Source organism: Hirundo rustica, chromosome 34 (assembly GCF_015227805.2).
Source record: "Hirundo rustica isolate bHirRus1 chromosome 34, bHirRus1.pri.v3, whole genome shotgun sequence".
NCBI lineage: Eukaryota > Metazoa > Chordata > Aves > Passeriformes > Hirundinidae > Hirundo > Hirundo rustica.
Window position 1 is genome coordinate 299656 of NC_053483.1, and position 19292 is coordinate 318947.

Below are 19292 nucleotides of genomic sequence, written 5' to 3' on the forward strand. Positions count from 1 at the left end.
AGGCGGTCGGAAGATATCGCGTTGTACGGGCAGACAGAACCCCTCCCTCAATACTTAGTTGGTTAGTGTCCTTGATAAGGTAAGCAACACCTAACTTGCAACGTAAGCAGACGGAAGTGATGTAGCAAACAGAGGTTTTATAACTCCATGTAACCAGTTAATAAATGCCATTAGCCGTCCACCACACTGGTGTCTGTGAGCTGGTGGTCTGAGCAGCCTGGGTGTGGCTGCTGTGTCATTCCTGGAACCAGGTCCCTACGCCTCAGCGGAGGTAACAAGTGGTGCCGAAGCCCGGGAGTTGCCAGGGAGAACGGGAGTTGCCTGGACGGGTGAACGACGGCTGAGCGGCTGGCCCAGGTCGGCGGGAGGGACGCCTCCGGACCCACGCAGAGGATGGAAGCCCTGGTGAAGGTCGTTTCTCAGATTCATAAGCAGTGGGGAATTGATTGTAAAGCAAAAGATTTTACCCTCGCAGTGATGAGGCTTTTGCAACTTAGTATTATTGATAGACCGGTGGATATCCTCCACCCAGATGTTTGGGATCAATGTACTAAGGCTCTTGCCGAAGACACAATGTCTTCCGGCTCAGGGAAAAATCTTAAGGCATGGGGAAGGGTCGTAGAAGCATTGCAGAAGGCTTTGCATGAACAGGAGACCTGGAGAGCTGCCCGAAATTGTTTAAAGGTTTCCCCCCAATTGGGTATCGCAGCAGCGACGCAAACTTTCTCAGAGGGAACTGTTGTTGAGAATTTTCAGAGTGTAAAAGAATGTAGTCTGAATGTTAGTGATAATGTTCAGAGTGTTGATGGGGTCGATTCTGCCGAATGCAGAAGTTTGAGAGGCCAAGAGCTCTCTTCAAAGCCTCCAAGCTCAAGGTCACTCACTGAGGAGATAAAACAGATGCAGTCATTTTACAACAGTCTAGCTGAAGAAGCTAGGAATGCTGGAAAAGCCAGGGAGGGACCTCCACCTTATGCGCCTCAAGATAGCGCTGAATCCGAGAGGGAAAGCAGCAACTATACTACAAAAAACAAAGAAGGTCATTTAGATAGTGGGCTTGTTGCCAACAAAAACAAAGAGAGCTTGTTTGCTAACGCGGGGGCGTGCGAGCAGAAAAAGGGAGGAGAGCGCAAAGAGAGAACTGAAGCTAATCTTTGCCAAAAAGCACGTTTTTCTAAGGCGAGAAGCTCCCACAGCAGGAGGCGGGGGGAGCGCAGGTGCAGGGGGCGGCCCAGCCCCGAGAGAAAGGGGCGGGGCCAAGGGGGAAGGAGTGGCCCAGCCCTGAGGGAAAGGGGCGGGGTCAGAGCCCAACCAAAAGGCTCCGGAGCCCGGAAGCAGCCAGTCAGTCAACTTCCGGCTCTGAACCGGACTTCAGCTGGGACTGGGACTGCCAGTCCTCTGCTGCTGGCTCTGGCTCCGGCTCAGACAAAGAAGAAGTAACAGTATATAAAATCAGTAACAACAATGTTTCTACTTGGGTTGAGGGGAAGTCAGAAAAAGAACGAACTCCTCTCACAGACTGGAAGATAAAAATGGCATGCTTTAAGTACAGCCAAGCATTTAAATTGGGCGAACGTGAAAATTATCAGACTCCTACCTTCAGTACCCCGATCAAGTAGACCCTATCAGATTCTCACAGCATGCAGACATAGGAGAGAGGCCACATCTGGCACCTCCTCTTCATTCAGTCCTTTAGCTATCTACCAAAAACCTAAGTCAAATCCTTACAATCTGTTTCTTAGTGTGTTAAATGCTACCTTTTTGTCGTTGAACCAATCCAATCCAAACTTTACAAAATCATGCTGGTTATGTTATAATGCAGAACCTCCTTTTTATGAGGGTGTCACCCTTGATGCTCCTTTCGAATATTCTGCAGCAAACAATCCACACAACTGTAAGTAGGACACACCCCAGAGAGAAATTACCCCGAGTCAAGTCACAGGCCGAGGCAAATGCTTTGGCAGTGTAACCATAGCAAAGCAGATGGGAAATATCTGTACTGAGTTCATCCAACCTAATCAAAAGACTGATAAGTGGCAGTTCCGTTCCTATCAGGAATGTGGGTCTGTCAACAAATCGGAATAACCCCCTGCGTGTACCTTAGCAAACTCAATAACCTTGCTGACTTTTGTGTCCAAGTTCTGATTGTTCCTAGAGTCCTGTATCACCAAGAAGAAGAAATGTATCGCTTTTTAGAAGAAACCATCCTGCTCCACAAAAGAGAAGTAATAACAGGTATAACCATTGCAATGCTCCTTGGCCTAGGAGCCACTGGCACAGCCACAGGTGTTTCAGCTCTCGTCACCCAACATCAAAGATTTTCTCAGCTGCAAATGACAATTGACGAAGACTTACTGAGAATTGAAAAATCCATCTCCTCTCTGGAAAGATCTATCTCCTCGCTTTCGGAAGTTGTCCTGCAGAACAGGCGAGGACTGGACCTCTTGCTCATGCAGCAAGGAGGCCTGTGTGCTGCCTTGAGAGAAGAATACTGTTTTTATGCAGACCATACCGGAGTCGTGCGAGACTCCATGGCCGAACTGAGAGAAAGACTGGCCCAGAGAAAGAGAGAGAGAGAAGCCCAACAAGGATGGTTCGAGTCATGGTTCAATCAGTCCCCATGGCTAGCCACCCTTGTTCCCACATTAATAGGCCCTCTCACCATGATACTCCTGACATTGATTTTTGGGCCTTGCATTTTGAACAAGTTAGTGTCGTTTGTTAGAAGCCGTTTAGAGAAAGTCGACATCCTATTTGTCGAACGCCTGCAATTACCATGAAGTGCGCTTGTTACTAACATTTTATACCACTTTTGTATCCTATTATACTAACTTTAACAGCTTTTGCATTTTTATGACATTTATACTTTTATAACATTTATACTTTTATACTTTTTTATTTAGTCATGGGAGGGGGGGGGAATGTGGGAGATTAGGGACAGGCGGTCGGAAGATATCGCGTTGTACAGGCAGACAGAACCCCTCCCTCAATTCTTAGTTGGTTAGTGTCCTTGATAAGGTAAGTAACACCTAACTTGTAACGTAAGCAGACGGAAGTGATGTAGCAAACAGAGGTTTTATAACTCCATGTAACCAGTTAATAAACGCCATTAGCCGTCCACCACACTGGTGTCTGTGAGCATGTGGTCCGAGCAGCCTGGGTGTGGCTGCCGTGTCGTTCCTAAACCAGGTCGCTACGCCTCAGCGGAGGTAACATGTTCCAAGAGTTTTCATGGCCTCACAATGGTCTCCTGGGTTCCAAAGGCCCCCTGTGACATAGAAAAGCCTTGGTTCCCTGAATTAGCATAACCCATCACAAAGGTAGCTGTGGCATCACAGAACCAGCTGAGACATCACAGGGTGGCTGTATAACAACAGACTGGGCTGGGACATCACAGGGCAGGTTGTGTGACACCACAGAGCAGACTGGGAGCTCAAAGAGCAGGCTGTGACATCACAGTGTGGCTGTATGAAATCAAAGGTAGTCTGCAACATCATAGAGATGGCTGTGACATCCCAGAGTGGGCTGTGACATCACAGGGTGACTGTGTGACATCACAGGTGGCTGTGTGACATCATGGGGGCTCTGACATCACAGGGGTGGTGTGGTATCACAAGGGCTGTGTGAAGTCACTGGGGAGGTCACTCCGACCCGGCGCCCTCCCAGAGAAGTCCAATGCTGCTCCTTCACAGCAGGGTGCCCTGTCTCCCTGAGTCTCCCTGGCCCCTGGGGCCGCAGCCTCCCCCAGAGGATCTTCCATGACATCAACCCCAGAGCCTGACATGGGGACGGGGGAGGGGCTGGGGCAGTGGGGGGTGGGACAGGGGAACAGGGACCCCTCAGCAGCATCCCCGTGTGCCCCCAAGGCCAGAGCCTGGGCCAGGGCTCCTTCACCGTTAGGAACAAAAAAATCCTTGGCAAAGGATCAGCAAAAACCAGAGTTAACATCAAACGACAGCACAACAAAGTTACTTGGCAAAAGTCACTACTCCTGACTAGACACTTCAGGCACACCAAGGAAACAAAGTAACAACAACACCAAACAAAATCCAGACAATCAAACTAGAAATGAATCAAGAACTTAAGTCCTGTGTGTGCGTGCGTGTGTGTGTGTTCAGGTACATGTGACAAAAGGACAGTGAGGGCAAGGATAAAAGGAATACAGCCTAAAAGCTTAACAGACCTCAAAGTTTACAGGACTTAACTTTTACCTTAACCTTGACTTATACCTCCAACTTCACAAGTTAGCAAAAGAACAGCACTCAACAGTATTTAGCCTGACTTATAACCTATGACACAGCAATTTAACAGTAATAACACTTAACAGTATTTAACTTAGCTTATAACTTATATTAAGCTTAAAAAATCAGCAAAAGAACAACACTTAGCAGCGTTTAGCTTGGCTTATACCTTGTGATATAACCTTACTTACAAGCCTGACTGACTCAGGTATCCAAGGCACTCAAACCCCTCAGAGAGCAACATTTCTAGCACGTTTGCTAGGGACAGGCACTCGTGTGTGCACACAGACAGAAAGAGTCACTGCACGGGACCTGTGAGAAATTCCCCTGGAGGGCAGGGAAACGCTCACTCACAATGCTCTGGCACCAACCCAGGGCGCAAAGGGTTGAGCCTCAAGTAGTGGAGGGATCAGTTCAGGCTCCGTCATTGTTCAGGGGTCGCCCTGAATGCAGCAAATGGGAGAGTTCCTGGCTTGCAGAGGCCCCACAGAGAGGGCCCAGGAAAGCTCCAAGGGCTCCTTTTGGAGTGCTGTTTGTAGGGCCCCAAGAGAGGGGCTTTAGTCACAGCAATGTTTCATCCTGGCTGCACTTGGGATCAACAGCATTCTTTGGAAGTGTGAGAACAGGGATGTTGTGCCATTGAAAGAACAAAAACAGTCCCCAGAGCAGCGCTTAAGAAACCAGGAGCTTGTTGGGCACCAGCAGTGCCTGGGAGCAGACAGCGTTTCTGATAGCTCCAGAGGAGCTGAGCCTAGGGGCTGTTGGCCAAGGCCGAGGCTGAACAAGCATTTCTCAGATGGCAGGGTGGCCTGGGAAGGTGTGGAGGGGATAATTCACCCCCTCAGTGTGGTCCCAGTTTCTCCCAGTATTTCCGTGTCCATATCCAAGTGCTGCTCTCAGCCCTAATCCGTGGGGATGGGCATGTCCCGATCCCTTCCCAAGGCAGTGTCACAGCTGAGCCCGGTGTGCAGGGCAGGACGTTGCCCTGACCCCAAGTACTGTCCCAGCTGCAGGATCTGCTTCCCCTCAGCCTCTTTCTCCTGAGGCTCCAAGCACAGCTTGGTGTTAAACAAAGGGGCTGGGGTCATCCCCCAGCAGGGGCTGCACACCCCCTCTGCCCCCTCTCCAAATTCCCTCCCAGGGGCAGCAGGAGCTGGGTCAGAAGCCCTGTGGGGAGGGAAAAGGGTGTGACACCGAGATGGAAGGGGTCACACACACTCTGTTGTGGGACACATGGTCCCTGGACACTCCCCTTCACCTTCTCCTGCAGTGCCAGGACAATGAGCTCTGACATGGACCCCCAAACACCAGCAGCATCTTGGGAGATGGGGTCTGCTAGCAGCTTTGGAGGTCGGGGGGGAACCCAACTGCCCCAAAACCCCTTCCCAGACCAACAGCCACTCCCAGACCCCTCAAACCGCCTGACAGCTTCTGGCTAGGATCACCCCAACCAATCCCTGCAACATAAATAGCCCCAAAACCCCCCTTCCCATCTCCCCCAAGACCCACCCACATTGACGTGATCCCAGTCTGTCTGGTCCTGCAAGGCACACACTCCAAGGGTCTGGAATTCCAGTTCCCAGCAAGGAAAAGATCTTCCTGTCCTTGAAGGCAAAGCTCTGAAGAAGGGGCCAAAAGCCAAGGGCAGCAAGATCCTCCAGTGACATTTTACTGCCAGCCTTCAGAACTTCATCCGTGCTGGTTGTAGCTCCTGGATTGGGAATTAAATCAGGGCAGGGTCTTTGGTGGGAGCTGCCCTGGGTCAAGGGAGACACTGAGAGACAGAGCAGGCAGAGGCAGGCAGAAGAGACAGGAGGACACAAACACAATCAGCTGAGAAGGTGGCACTCTGAAAACAGAACTGACACTGACTGACTGAAATGAATGGGAAATGACATACTGGAAATGACTAGAACCACACCGAGAGTGACTGGAACCATACTGGGAGTGATGATGGGACCAACTGGGATCATAATGGGAGCCACTGGGATTACTGGGTGTAAACAGATCCTGACTGGGGGTTACTGGGAGCGACTGGGCCCATGTTGGGAAGAAAATGTGGACCCATTGGTAGCAACTGGCATCAACTGGAAGGTAATGGAACGATGCTGAGGGGACTGAGATGACATCTGGGATCATACTGGGAGTGACTGGGACTATACTTTGGACAACAGACAGAAACTGCGATCAAGCTGGAGATAACTGGGAGTAACTGGAAAAGACCGGGATCATTCTCTGGTAACTAGAGCCTTACTGGGGCAACAGGGAGTGAGTGACTGGGAATGACTATGAGCATGCTGAGGGCAACTGGGATATAATGGGAGTGTCTGGAACCATACTGGGGGAACTGGAACAACTGAGACCATGTTGAGGATGACCTGGAGCACGCTACAGACAACTGGGTGTGACTGGATCTACACTGGGGGCAACTGGGCATGTCTGGGACCATGCTGAGAGGGACTGGGACTATTCCAGGGGAAACTGGGATCATACTGGGAGGAACTGGGAACGACTGGAACTAATGCTGGGGGACTCTGGGATCATACTGAGATCAGAGTGGGAATTGCTGGGTCCATGCTGGGGAGAAATGGGATCACACTGAAGGTGATAGGCATCATACTGGGAGTGGCTATGAGGAACTGGAATCATGCTGAAAGAAACTGGGAGGAGGTGGGAGTAATTGGGAGCATGCTGGGGGTGACACGGAGATCTTACTGGTGGCCACTGGTATTAGATTGGGAATGATTGAGAGTGACTGCAATTAGACTGCAAGTGACTAGCTTCACACTGGGAGTGACTACAATCATACTGGAATTAGAGTAAGTGTCAATGGACCCTGACTGGGGGTTACTGGGAGCTACCAGGCCCATGCTGGCAGCCAACTGGAGACACACTGGGAGGAACTGGGAGCAATTGGGATAAAAATGGGGGCAAAGGAACCACACTGAGGTAACTGGGACTGCCAGGGAATGACTATGAGACTATTCAGGGCAACTAGGATATACTGGGGGTGTCTGAGACCATAGGGGTGGTGACTGGGACCAAACTGAGAACAACTGGGAATGTGCTAAGGCAAACTAGGACAATGCTGCAGCCAAGTGGGAGTATGTGGGAGTGATTGGGGCCCTGCTGGGAGAGACTGGGATTGTGCTGGGAGTGACTAGGATGATGCTAAGGGCAACTGAGAAAACTGGGAACACACTGGATGAAAGTGTGAGGAATTGGGAGGAACAACTGGGACCATGCTTTGGGCAAATTACATCATATTAGAGAATGACTGGGAGTGACTGGGCTCATACTGGTAGTGCCGAGGAAACTGGAACCACACGGGGCGGGGGGGGGGTGGTGTGTAACTGGGCTCATACTGGGAGCAGCCATATCCAGCACCACGACCCCCGAACCCTGTTCCCGGCCACCCCGGCCCTCCAGCCCCAGCATCCCCCATCGCGGTCCCTGGAATCGCAGGGGGTCTCCCCCTCTCGGGGTCACCCCTTTGCGGTTCTGGGGGTCTCCTCTCTCACCGGGATCACGCTTAGGGAAGCCGCGGCTCTCCCGGGGCCCCCCAAACCCGGTGTTCCCCCGCCGGTCCCGCGCTCCCCCCGTGGCCCCGGCAGAGCTCAGAGGGCCCGGCCCGGGAAACCCAACCCACACCGCAGGGGGACCCCCATCCCCCGGGGCTCTGCCGCCACCGGGACCCCCACAAAATCACCTTCTGGGGATCGCCCCAATGTCCCCCCTGAGGGGCATCTGCGGCTCGGCTTTGGAGCTCTGCAGGCTCCAAACATCGCCCAAAAAAACACCCCAAATCGAGGGACACCACCCCCTCCCCCCCAGGGATATCTGGGGCGATCTCCCCTTCCCCGGGCACCTGCGGGATGGCGGGGGGGTGCGATGATCCCCTGTGAGTGCCCCCAGTGCAGGAAGAGCTTTGTCCACTGGTTCAACTCCACCCCCCCACTGGAGGACCCACGTTGGGCAGAGCCCTGGTGACCCACATTCCGTGTGATCCATGTTGAGAAGACACCTGGCTGGTTATTCTTTTGTTTTTGCCTTCATTCTTTTCTCTTCTCCATCTCTTTGCTCCCCAGAAGCTAAGAGGCATCGATCTGTCACCTCAAAACCACTCCAATCCCACTGAGAATAACTCAACCTTACCCCAAAAGGGCTCAATCCCACCTCAAAATGGCTTGATCCCACCTCAGAAAAACACAATCCCACACCAAACTTACTGATTCCACTTCTGCTAGGGTGAGATGGGGTTGGAAGGAGACTGGGAGATATGGGATCCAAATTTGGAGTGGTGGGATTGTGTTGGGCTGAGTGGGTGGGATGTATTTTGATAGTAAATAAAATTTTGAGTGTTATTGATTTCTGTCCCATTCATTTTCAGTCAGTGTCAGTTCTGTTTTCAGAGTGCCACCTTCTCAGCTGATTGTGTTTGTGTCCTCCTGTCTCTTCTGTCTGCCTCTGCCTGCTCTGTTTGTCTCTCAGTGTCTCCCTTGACCCAGGGCAGCTCCCACCAAAGACCCTGCCCTGATTTAATTCCCAATCCAGGAGCTACAACCAGCATGGATGAAGTTCTGAAGGCTGGCAGTGAAATGTCACTGTAGGATCTTGCTGCCCTTGGCTTTTGGCCCCTTCTTCAGAGCTTTGCCTTCAAGGACAGGAAGATCTTTTCCTTGCTGGGAACTGGAATTCCAGATTCTTGGAGTGTGTGCCTTGCAGAACCATACAGACTGGGATCATGAGGACTGGGATCACAAGGACTGGGATCCTAGAGACTGGGCCTGCACAGACTGGGACCTTCTGGATCAGGACCATATGGATGGGGATGATGCGGACTGGGACCTTGTAGACAGGGATTGTATGGGTTGGGATCACATGGACTGGGATTGTACAGACTGGGATCACAAAGACTTGAATTTCACAGGCTGGGACCACATGGATCAGAACCATAGAGACTTGGATCATACAAACTGGGATCATATGGACCGGGATGGCTGCACTGGAACGATCTGAACTGAGGCGGTTCCACCCCGCCCAGGGCTCCCTCCCACTCCCGCCTGGGGCTGCGGCCAAAACTCCCCAGAGCGAACACCACGTTACCGGAGTGATCCTGGTTCCTGTCTCAGAGCGATCCCGGCACTGATCCCGGTGTCAGTCCTGGTCCGGAGCACTCCTGGTACTGATTCTGGTCCCGGGGTCAATCTGGATCCCAGAGTGGTACCAGTTCCAGTCTCAGTCTCGGTCCCGGACTGTTTCCAGTGTCGGTACCGGTGCCGGTTTCAGTCCCGGTCTCAGTCTTGGTCGCAGTCCTTGTCTCTGTCTCAGTCTCAGTGCCGGTACCTGTCCTAGTGCTGGTTCCGGTGCAAGTCTTGGTCTCTGTGGTCCCAGTGACAGTTTTGGTGCTGGTTTCAGTCTTGCTCCCAGTCTCAGAGCGGTGCCGGTGTGGTGCCAGTCTCAGTTCCGATGTGAGTTCTGGTGTCGATTCTGGTCGCAGTTTTGGTCTTGATGTCGGTCCCAGAGCAGCACCGGTCTTAGTTCCAGTCACGGTTCCAGTGTCGTTTTCAGTCTTGATGCTGGTGCCGGTTCTGATCTTGGTCTCAGTCTCGGTTCTAGTCCTGGAGATTTTAGGCCTGTTTGGGTGATTTCAGTCAAAACTGGGCAGGCTTAGGGTGGATTTTAGGCACCTTTGGATGATTTCAGCCGAAATCTGGTGGGTTTTAGGGTGGATTTGAGGTCCTTTTTAGTGATTTTAAGGCAAACCGAGCCTTTGCAGGACCACGCGTCCCTGTGGACACGCCCATTCTCATAATTTTCACGCTTTCTTTGACCCCACCCCTTTCCCCTCGCAGTTCCCGCCCTATCCTTGACCCCGCACTCATAGTTCGGGCTTCGGAACGGGGGAGGACGGATTAGGGAGGAGGAGGAGGTATGGAAGAGGAGGAGCAAGAGGAAGAGGAAGGACAAAGTAGGATCAAGAAAAGCAGAAGGAAGAACGACGTTGAACGCTCCCTAAATTCACAGTCCCCCCCCTCACCTGTGGGATCATCGCACCCCCCCGCCATCCCGCAGGTGCCCGGGGAAGGGGAGATCGCCCCAGATATCCCTGGGGGGGAGGGGGTAGTGTCCCTCGATTTGGGGTGTTTTTTTGGGCGATGTTTGGAGCCTGCAGAGCTCCAAAGCCGAGCCGCAGATGCCCCTCAGGGGGGACATTGGGGCGATCCCCAGAAGGTGATTTTGTGGGGGTCCCGGTGGCGGCAGAGCCCCGGGGGATGGGGGTCCCCCCGCGGTGTGGGTTGGGTTTCCCGGGCTGGGCCCTCCGAGCTCTGCCGGGGCCACGGGGGGAGCGCGGGACCGGCGGGGGAACACCGGGTTTGGGGGGCCCCGGGATAGCCGCGGCTTCCCTAAGCGTGATCCCGGTGAGAGAGGAGACCCCCAGAACCGCAAAGGGGTGACCCCGAGAGGGGGAGACCCCCTGCGATTCCAGGGACCGCGATGGGGGATGCTGGGGCTGGAGGGCCGGGGTGGCCGGGAAAGGGGTTCGGGGGTCGTGGTGCTGGATATGGCTGTTCCCAGTATGAGCCCAGTTACACACCACCCCCCCCCCGCCCCGTGTGGTTCCAGTTTCCTCGGCACTACCAGTATGAGCCCAGTCACTCCCAGTCATTCTCTAATATGATGTAATTTGCCCAAAGCATGGTCCCAGTTGTTCCTCCCAATTCCTCACACTTTCATCCAGTGTGTTCCCAGTTTTCTCAGTTGCCCTTAGCATCATCCTAGTCACTCCCAGCACAATCCCAGTCTCTCCCAGCAGGGCCCCAATCACTCCCACATACTCCCAGTTGCCCCAAGCATCCTCCCATTTCCCCACAGCACATTCCTATTCGCTCCTGGTTGGGTCCCATTCACCACCCCTATGGTCTCAGATACTACGGCTGCTGGGGCTGGAGGGGCGGGATGGCCGGGAAAGGGGTTTGGTGATCCCAGTGTCAGAAGTGGCTGCTCCCAGTATAAGCCCAGTTCCCCCCCGTATGATTCCAGTTTCCTTGGCACTTCCAGTATGAGCCCAGTCACTCCCAGTCATTCTCTAATATGATGTAGTTTGTCCCAATCACAGTCCCAGTTAATCCCATTTCCTCCCACTTTAATCCAGTGTGTTCTCAGTTCTCCCAGTTACCCCCAGCAGAGTCCTAGTCACTTCCAGCATGATTCCAGCATGAGTCCATTGCAACCCCAGTCTCTTCCAGCAGGGCCCCACTCACTCCCACATACTCCAGCCCCAGCACTGTCCCAGTTGCCCCCAGCACATTCCCATCCACTCCCAGTTGGGTCCCAGTCACCACCCCTGTGGTCTCAGACAACCCCAGTATATCCCAGTTGCCCTGAACATTCTCATTCCCAGGCAGTCCCAGTTACCTCAGTGTGGTTCCTTTGCCCCCATTTTTATCCCAATTGCTCCCAGTTCCTCCCAGTGTGTCTCCAGTTGGCTGCCAGCATGGGCCTGGTAGCTCCCAGTAACCCCCATTCAGGGTCTGTTGACACTCACTCTAATCCCAGTACGATTGTAGTCACTCCCAGTGTGAAGCTAGTCACTTGCAGCCTAATTCTAGTCACACCCAGTCTGATGCCACTGCCCCCCGTGTGATCCCAGTTGCTCCCTGTCAATGCCAGCAGGACCCCAGTAGGCTCCAGTATGATCCCCAGAAGTGCCTGTCTTTCCCAGTATATCGCAGTCACCCCCAGTATGCTCCCAGTCTCTCTCACCTCATCCCAGTTGCTTTCAGCATGATTCCAGTTCCTCATAGCCACTCGCAGTCAATCCTGGTATGATTCCAATCACCCTTAGTGTGATCCCGTTTCTCCCCAGCATGGACCCAGCTGTTCACACTCTGATCCCAGTATGATCCCTGAGTCCCCCAGCATAGTTCCAGTTGTTCCCAGTTCCTCCCAGTATGATCGCAGTTTCCCCTGGAATAGTCCCAGTCCCTCTCAGCATGGTCCCAGTCATGCCCAGTTGCCCCCAGTGTAGATCCAGTCACTCCCAGTTTCCTGTAGTGTGGTCCCAGTCATCCCCAGCAGGGTCCCGACTGTTCCAGTGTGGTTCCTGTCCCTCCAGTATGGTTCTGCACATTCCCAGTATATCCCAGTTGCCCTCAGCATGCTCATAGTCATTCCCAGTCACTCTCAGTTGCCCCAGTAAGGCTCCAGTTACCTGAAAATTATCCCAGTCTTTCCCAGTTACTCCCAGTTACCTCTAGCATGATCGCAATTTCTGTCTGTTGCCCGAAGTATAGTCCCAGTCACTCCCAGTCTGATTCCAGTATGATCCCAGTCACTTTCAGATACTCCTAGTACAATTCCAGTCACTTCCAGTATAATGCCAGTCAGTTCCAGTGGGATCCCAGTATGACCCCGACATGGGCACAGCTGCTCCCATTATCATCCCATGTGGTTCCAGTTGCTCCCATTTACCTCCACTGTGGTTTCAGTCTCTCCCAGTATATCTCAGTTGCTGCCAGCATGTTCCCAGTCATGCCCAATTGCATGGAGTTGCTTCCAGCCTGATCCCCATTGCTCATAGCCACTCCCAGTTGTTGCTGTGTATTATTTGGTTTCATATTGTACTTAATTTTTACGTTGTGCTTTATAATGGTTTGTTCTGTACTCTCTGTTCTCCTGGAAAATGTAATATCCCGAAGTTTGTCCCTGTCCTTCTCCCAGCCCATCCCACACATTCTTCCCAGTCCCCTTCCTTGAATGTAATCCAACCCTGTTCTACTTCCACCTTATCCCTGATTGGGTATTGGCTTGTCCCCTCCTAGGGCCCCTTCCCTGGATAAAAGCCACAGACCACGCAGCTGGTCTCCCTCTTGATCTGAGGCTCTTGGTTTGGGCAGTGGGATGGGGCTTGTGACCCAGGCTAGGTCTGGGGCAGCACCACAGAAGAAAGACTGAATAAAGTCCTGGTTTCACCTCCAGATCAAGTGCAGATCTCCTTCCTTTGCATTGACACAGTCTCGCTCTCTCATGCTAAGGGAAAGGTTCTCAGCAACCTCCCGGGTTTTAGGACCCTGAGGAAACTCCTTCTAACTGTGGTTTGTCTCTCGAGCTAGCTGGGGTGAGAACCAGAGCCGGGAGCTCCATGAGAGACAAGCCACACCCAGTCACCCTCAGTGTAGTCCCAGTTGGCTGCTAGGTTGATCCAGTGTGATTCCAGTCTCCCTCAGCATAGCCCAGCTGCTTCCACTGTGATCCCACTAGGATCCCAGATGCCCCCAGCATGGTTCCAGTTGCTTCCTGTTGCTCCCAGTGTGATCCCAGTTGCACCCAGTCACCCAGTTGCCCCCGGTGCAGTGCCAGTCAGTCCGTACATGATCCCAATCCCTCCCAGAATAGTCCCAGTTGTGCCCAGTTGCCCCCGGTGAAGACCCAGTCACCCCCACTTGGTCTCTGTTGCCCCCAGCATGGTCCCAGTTGTTTCCAGTGTGGTTCCAGTCCCCTCAGTATGATCACGGACCCTCCCAGTATACCCCAGTTGCCTTCAGCATGCCTCTAGTCATTCTCAGTTACTCCCAGTTGCTTCAGTAAGGTTCCAGTTACCCCAGTACAGCCCACTCACTCACAGTGATGCCACTCCTGGGATCCATCCCCCTCTCCGAATTCCCCCATCCTGGATCTCCTGTGAGGAGCCACAAGGGCTGGAAGTCCCCAGCCAGGGTTGCCATCATGCCCCAGTTTGGATCTGCAGCCCCCAGTTTTCCTCTCCTTTTCCCTGGGCTGAGTTCCCCCTGCCCCAAGTGGGTGGGAGCTTCCGAGAGCCCCGCGCTGCCCATCCCGACCTGTCCTGGCTCCATCCCTGCTCCTCCTGCGGGCTGCCAGGGGTTGGGCAACAGGGCACTGAAGGTGTGGCTGCTTCTGGGGGAGGAGGAGGACAGATGAAGGAGAGTGAGAAGGGATGAAAATAGAAGGAGTTAGTGTTAGGGAGGAGGAGGAGGAGGAGGAGGAGGAGGAGGAGGAGGAGGAGGAGGAGGGGGGGGGGGGGGGGGGGGGAGGAGGAGGGGGGGGGGGAGGAGGAGGGGGAGGAGGAGGGGGGGAGGAGCGATGGAAGAGGAGGAGCAGGAGGAAGAGGAGGGACAAAGGAGGATCAAGAAAAGAAGGAACCATGACGTTGTGCACTTCCTGAATTTCCAGCCTTTGGGATCATCGCCGCCCCATCCAGGAGGTGACTGGGGAGGGGGAGGGGGCAGGTCAGCCCAGATATCATCTAGGGTCCCTGGGTTGTTTTTTTCTGGGATGGGGGGTGGGGATGTTTGGAGAATGAAGAACTCGAAAACTGAGTGGAAAACCAGATGTAGCCGGCATGGGTTTAGGAGGGGTAGGTCATGTTTGATCTGTCTGATCTCCTTTTATGACCAAGTGACCCGCCTGGTGGATGCAGGAAAGACTGTGGATGTTGTCTCTTTGGACTTCAGCAAGGCCTTTGACACTGTCTCCCGCAGCATACTCCTGGAAAAGCTGACAGCCCACGGCTTGGACAGGAGCGCTCTTTGCTGGCTTAGGAACTGGCTGGATGGCCAGGCCCAGAGAGTGATGGTGAATGGTGCTGCATCCAGCTGGCAGCCAGGCACTAGTGGTGCTCCTCAGGGGTCTCTGCTGGGGCCAGCTCTGTTCCATATTTTTACGGATGCCATGGATGAGGGTATTGACTCTTTCACTAGTAAATTTGCAGACGACACTAAGCTGGGAGTGTGTGTCTATCTGTTGTAATAGAGGAGGGCTTTGCAGAGAGACTTGGAAGGGTTGGATGGATGGACATCCAAAAGGATGAAGTTTAGTAAGTCCAAGAGCCTAGTCCGCCTTTTGGCCACAAAAAACCCCAACAGCACTACACGCTGGGGCCAGTGTGGCTGGACAGTGCCCAGGCAGAAAGGGACCTGGACGTACTGGTTGACAGCTGGCTGAACATGATCCAGCAGTGTGCCCTGGTGGCTGAGAAGGCCAACAGCATCTGGCCTGTAACAGGAATAGTGTGGCCAGCAGGAGCAGAGAGGTCATTATTCCCCTGTACTCAACACTGGTGAGGCTGCACCTTGAGTGCTGTGTCCAGTTCTGAGACCCTCAGTTTAGGAAGAACATTGAGACACGAGTGTGGTGCAGAGGAGGGCAGTGAGGCTGGTGAGGGCCTTGGAACACAATCCCTGTGAGGAATTACTGGGGGAGTTAGGGTTGTTTAGCCTGGAGAAGAGGAGACTCGGGGGAGACCTTATCACTCTCTACAACTTCCTGAAAGGCAGCTGTAGTTAGGTGGGGATTGGTGTCTTTCTCCAGGCAGCAACTGACAAAATGAGAGTACAAAGTCTCAAGCTGCGCCAAGGGAAATATAGGCTGGATATCAGGAAAAAGTTTTTCACAGAAACAATAACAGAGTACTGGAATGGTCTGCCCAGGGAGGTAGTGGAGTCACCATCCCTGAATATCTTTAAAAAAAGACTGGATATGTTACTAGGTGCCACAGTCTAGTTGAGGTGTTAGGCGTGAGTTGGGCTCAATGATATTGGAGGTCTCTTCCAACCAAGTCATTCTGCATTCTGTACTCTGTAAAATGCCCCTTGGGGGTACATTGGAGGGTCCCAGGGGCAGCTGCTGGTAGAGGCAGCCTGGAGGAGCAGAGCCCTTTGTCCCCCAGGACCCCAGATTGGGGAGCCCAGAGAGGGTGAAGTGCTGTGATTTGCGGGACCCTCAACAGCCTGGAGAGGGGCGGGGGGGGACTCCTTGGACCCCCTGCACACCAAAGCAGGGAATAAGGGGAGAAGGGACTGCAGGACCCATAACCCCCCCAGCATTTCTAAGTGAAGAAACAGAAGAAGGGGGAGCTTTTTGGGTTCCTTGACTCCCAGCAGCCCAGGGAGGGCAGGGACCGAGTAAACGGGGGCATCCAATACAAGCGCGACCCCCTGCAGCTGGGACGTGGGAACACACAAACACCAAAAGGGAGAGACCACAGACAGAGAGCTCCTGGGAGGCTTCTTCAGGGCTGAATCTTGGTGTTTGGGAGCTTTTTACGCAGCCCAGGTGCTTGGTGACTTCTAAAGACAGACTTAGCCAGCAGGATTGACAAACTCAAGGCACACACATTGTTTTCCCTCCAGAATAGGATTTCCCATTCCCAAACCTTGTCTGGATGGAGGAGGAGGTTGTGAGGATGATGCCCCAGGACGGCCAGGCAGGTGAGGAGGAAGTTACTGCCCCTTTCCCCCTCTCTCCTGCTCCATCTCCCAGCCCAGCACGGCCCCCAGCTGCAGGACAACACCACTGGCAACACTGTCCGGCCAAGGATGCACTGAGGGGATCTCCTTCCCCTTCCCTCTGGCACGGAGGCAAATCCCATCCCCTCTTTGTCCTTCCTCCCCCATACAAGGAGCTGAGCATGGAGACCAGGGAGGACAAATCCCTGCAGCAGAACCTCATGGAAGAGGCCATTTTGAGTGGCTCCATGGCACAGGAATCCAACGGGGAGGAAAAGCTCCAGAGATCCTGCAGGAGGAGGGGCTGCAAATACAGATCACAAGGATCTGAGGAGGTGTGAAAAACACCAATCACTTGTTTTTAAAATTTTGAAAGTTTAATAGTAAATAAGATGGTTATAAAAATAGAATTAGAGTAAAAAATTGAACAATTAGAGTTAGGACAATACGAGACAATAAAAACAAAGTTACAGATGTCTGGGTGCCTCCCTGAGCAAAAAGCTCTGGAGAAGGATGCCTGTTAACAAAGGATTATCTCTTAAAAGCAATAGCCTGTTGAATATTTATACATTTCATACATTATGCATAAATTCCATTCAAACAAAGAATTCTCTCTGGTTAGTATCACTTTTTTCCTTTAATCTCTATGGCATCCACAAGGCTGAGAGAGGCAGGAGGAGTTGGTCTCTTCTGATAAGGAAGTAGTAAATTATTTTTTCTCTGAAAGATTTACGTTTTCCTGTGGTTGGTACATAAAAACTACATTTTAACTACAAAACTACATTTACCATACTATCAAAATATTAATACAACATAACAATCAATACAACATAATACATATAGTAAATATCTTGCATAGAGCCATATAATATGCACTTTCCACAGGAGGGAAGACCCACCCTGTGCCAGGAAGGCGGCCAGAGATCAAGCCAGAGCTCAGACCTGGTAGTCCATGAGCAGCTTCATGATGGGGAGAAGCCCCACAAGTGTGGGGAATGTGTAAGAGCTTCAGGAAGAGGTCCTGCCTGCTCCACCTCCAGAGGATCCACACTAGGCAACAACCCTCCGATTGTGGGGAATGTGGGAAGAGCCTCAGCCAGTGCTCCCGCCTGATCAGTCACCAGATGATCCACACTGGGGAGAGGCTGTATGAGTGTGATATATGCAGGAAGAGGTTTCAGACCACCTCCAGCCTCCTCCTGCACCAGCACACGCACGCAGAGGAGAGGCCCTTTTGCTTCCCTGACTGGGGAAAGAGCTTCAACTGCAGCTGCAACCTCAACCAGCACCAGCACATCCACACCGGGGAGAGGCCGCATGAGCGTTATGAATGTGGGATGAGCTTCAGCTGAGCTCCCATCTGATCCGCCACCAGAGGACTCACACCAGGGAATAGCCATACGAGTGTGGAGAATGTGGGATGAGCTTCAGACATAGTGTCAACCTGATCCAGCACCAGAACATTCACACTGGGGAAAGGCCCTACGAGTATGGTGAATGTGGGAATGGCTTCAGTCAGCATGCCACCCTGATTGTCCACCAAAAAATGCACAGTGGAGAACGGCCCTACAAGTGTGGGGAATATGGCAAAAACTTCAGCCAGAGCTCCAGCCTGACTGGCCACCTAAAGATCCACACCAGGGAGAGGCCCTACGAGTGTTTGAAGTGTAGGTAGAGGTTTCCCACCAGCTCCCATCTCCCCCTACACCAGTGGATTCACACAGAGAAGAGGCCCTTCTCCCGCCCAAACTGTGGGAAGGGCTTCAAGCTCAACTCCAACCTCATCATCCACCCGCACATCTACACCACTACGAGTGTCCCAAGTGTGGGAAGAGCTTCTCACAGAGCTCAGCCTTGACCAAACACCAATGGACCCACCAGTAAGGGAAGCCCTGTGGGTGCCCCTGTTGCAGGAAGAGCTTCGTGCACTGCTCCAACTTCATCCCCCACTGGAGGAGTAACATTGGGCAGAGCCCTGATTACCCACATTGCCTGTGATCCATGTTGAGAAGACACCTGGCTGGTTATCCTTTTGGTTTTGCCTTAATTTTTTTCTGAATTATCTTCATCTGTTAAAAATCACCAAAACAGGGTTAAAAAGAAAGAAATTCATCAAAGATGGCCTGTCCCATCATTTCACAGGTGTTTGACGGGGAATTTATGGCTAGGGGCCATATTCTGGAGGATCTGTGTGTTCCTGGGGGATTTTGGGCAGCGTTCTCCACCTCTTTGCACTCCAAAATCCAAGAGGTATCAATCTGTCACCTCAAAACCACTCAAATCCACTCAAATTTTTGGAATTTTGAGGTCCTTAAAGGCAATTTTGAATTCTCTGTAGGAAAAGTTTTGGCATTTTGGTGCCTGTACTGAGAATTTTGGAAATTGTGGGCTATGTGTAGTAAACTTTTTTGGTTTTTTGGGTCCAAATACAGATTTTTCATTCTCTATTGGGACTTCTTAGCTTTTGGTGTCCCCAAAGGGGATTTTTGGGGTTCCTATAGGGAGTTTTTTGGTATTTTTGTGTCCCTTTAGAGAATTTTAGATCCAAACATGGGAAGTTTGGCTTCTCTGTGGGATTTTTAATATAATTTTGGGGTGTCTGTAGGGAATATTTGGGAATTTTGGGGTCTCTAGAGGGAATTTTGGGTGAATTTTGGGTCCCTAAATATGTTGGTGAACAGCTCCCCGACCTAGAGCTGATAAGCCTGTTCCTTTGAAAGGATAGAAATAAAACACCTTTGGCAGAGAGGGCACTGAGAGGCTGAGGGACTTGGCTGCAGAGAACAGATGTCAGCCAATCCCT

At 52.4% G+C, this 19292-nt stretch overlaps 1 pseudogene; it reads left to right on the top strand.

The window, feature by feature from the left end:
- Positions 1–14408: 14408 nt before the first annotated feature.
- On the top strand, positions 14409–18906 carry LOC131378731 (zinc finger protein 586-like; annotated as a pseudogene).
- The last annotated feature ends 386 nt before the right edge of the window (positions 18907–19292 follow it).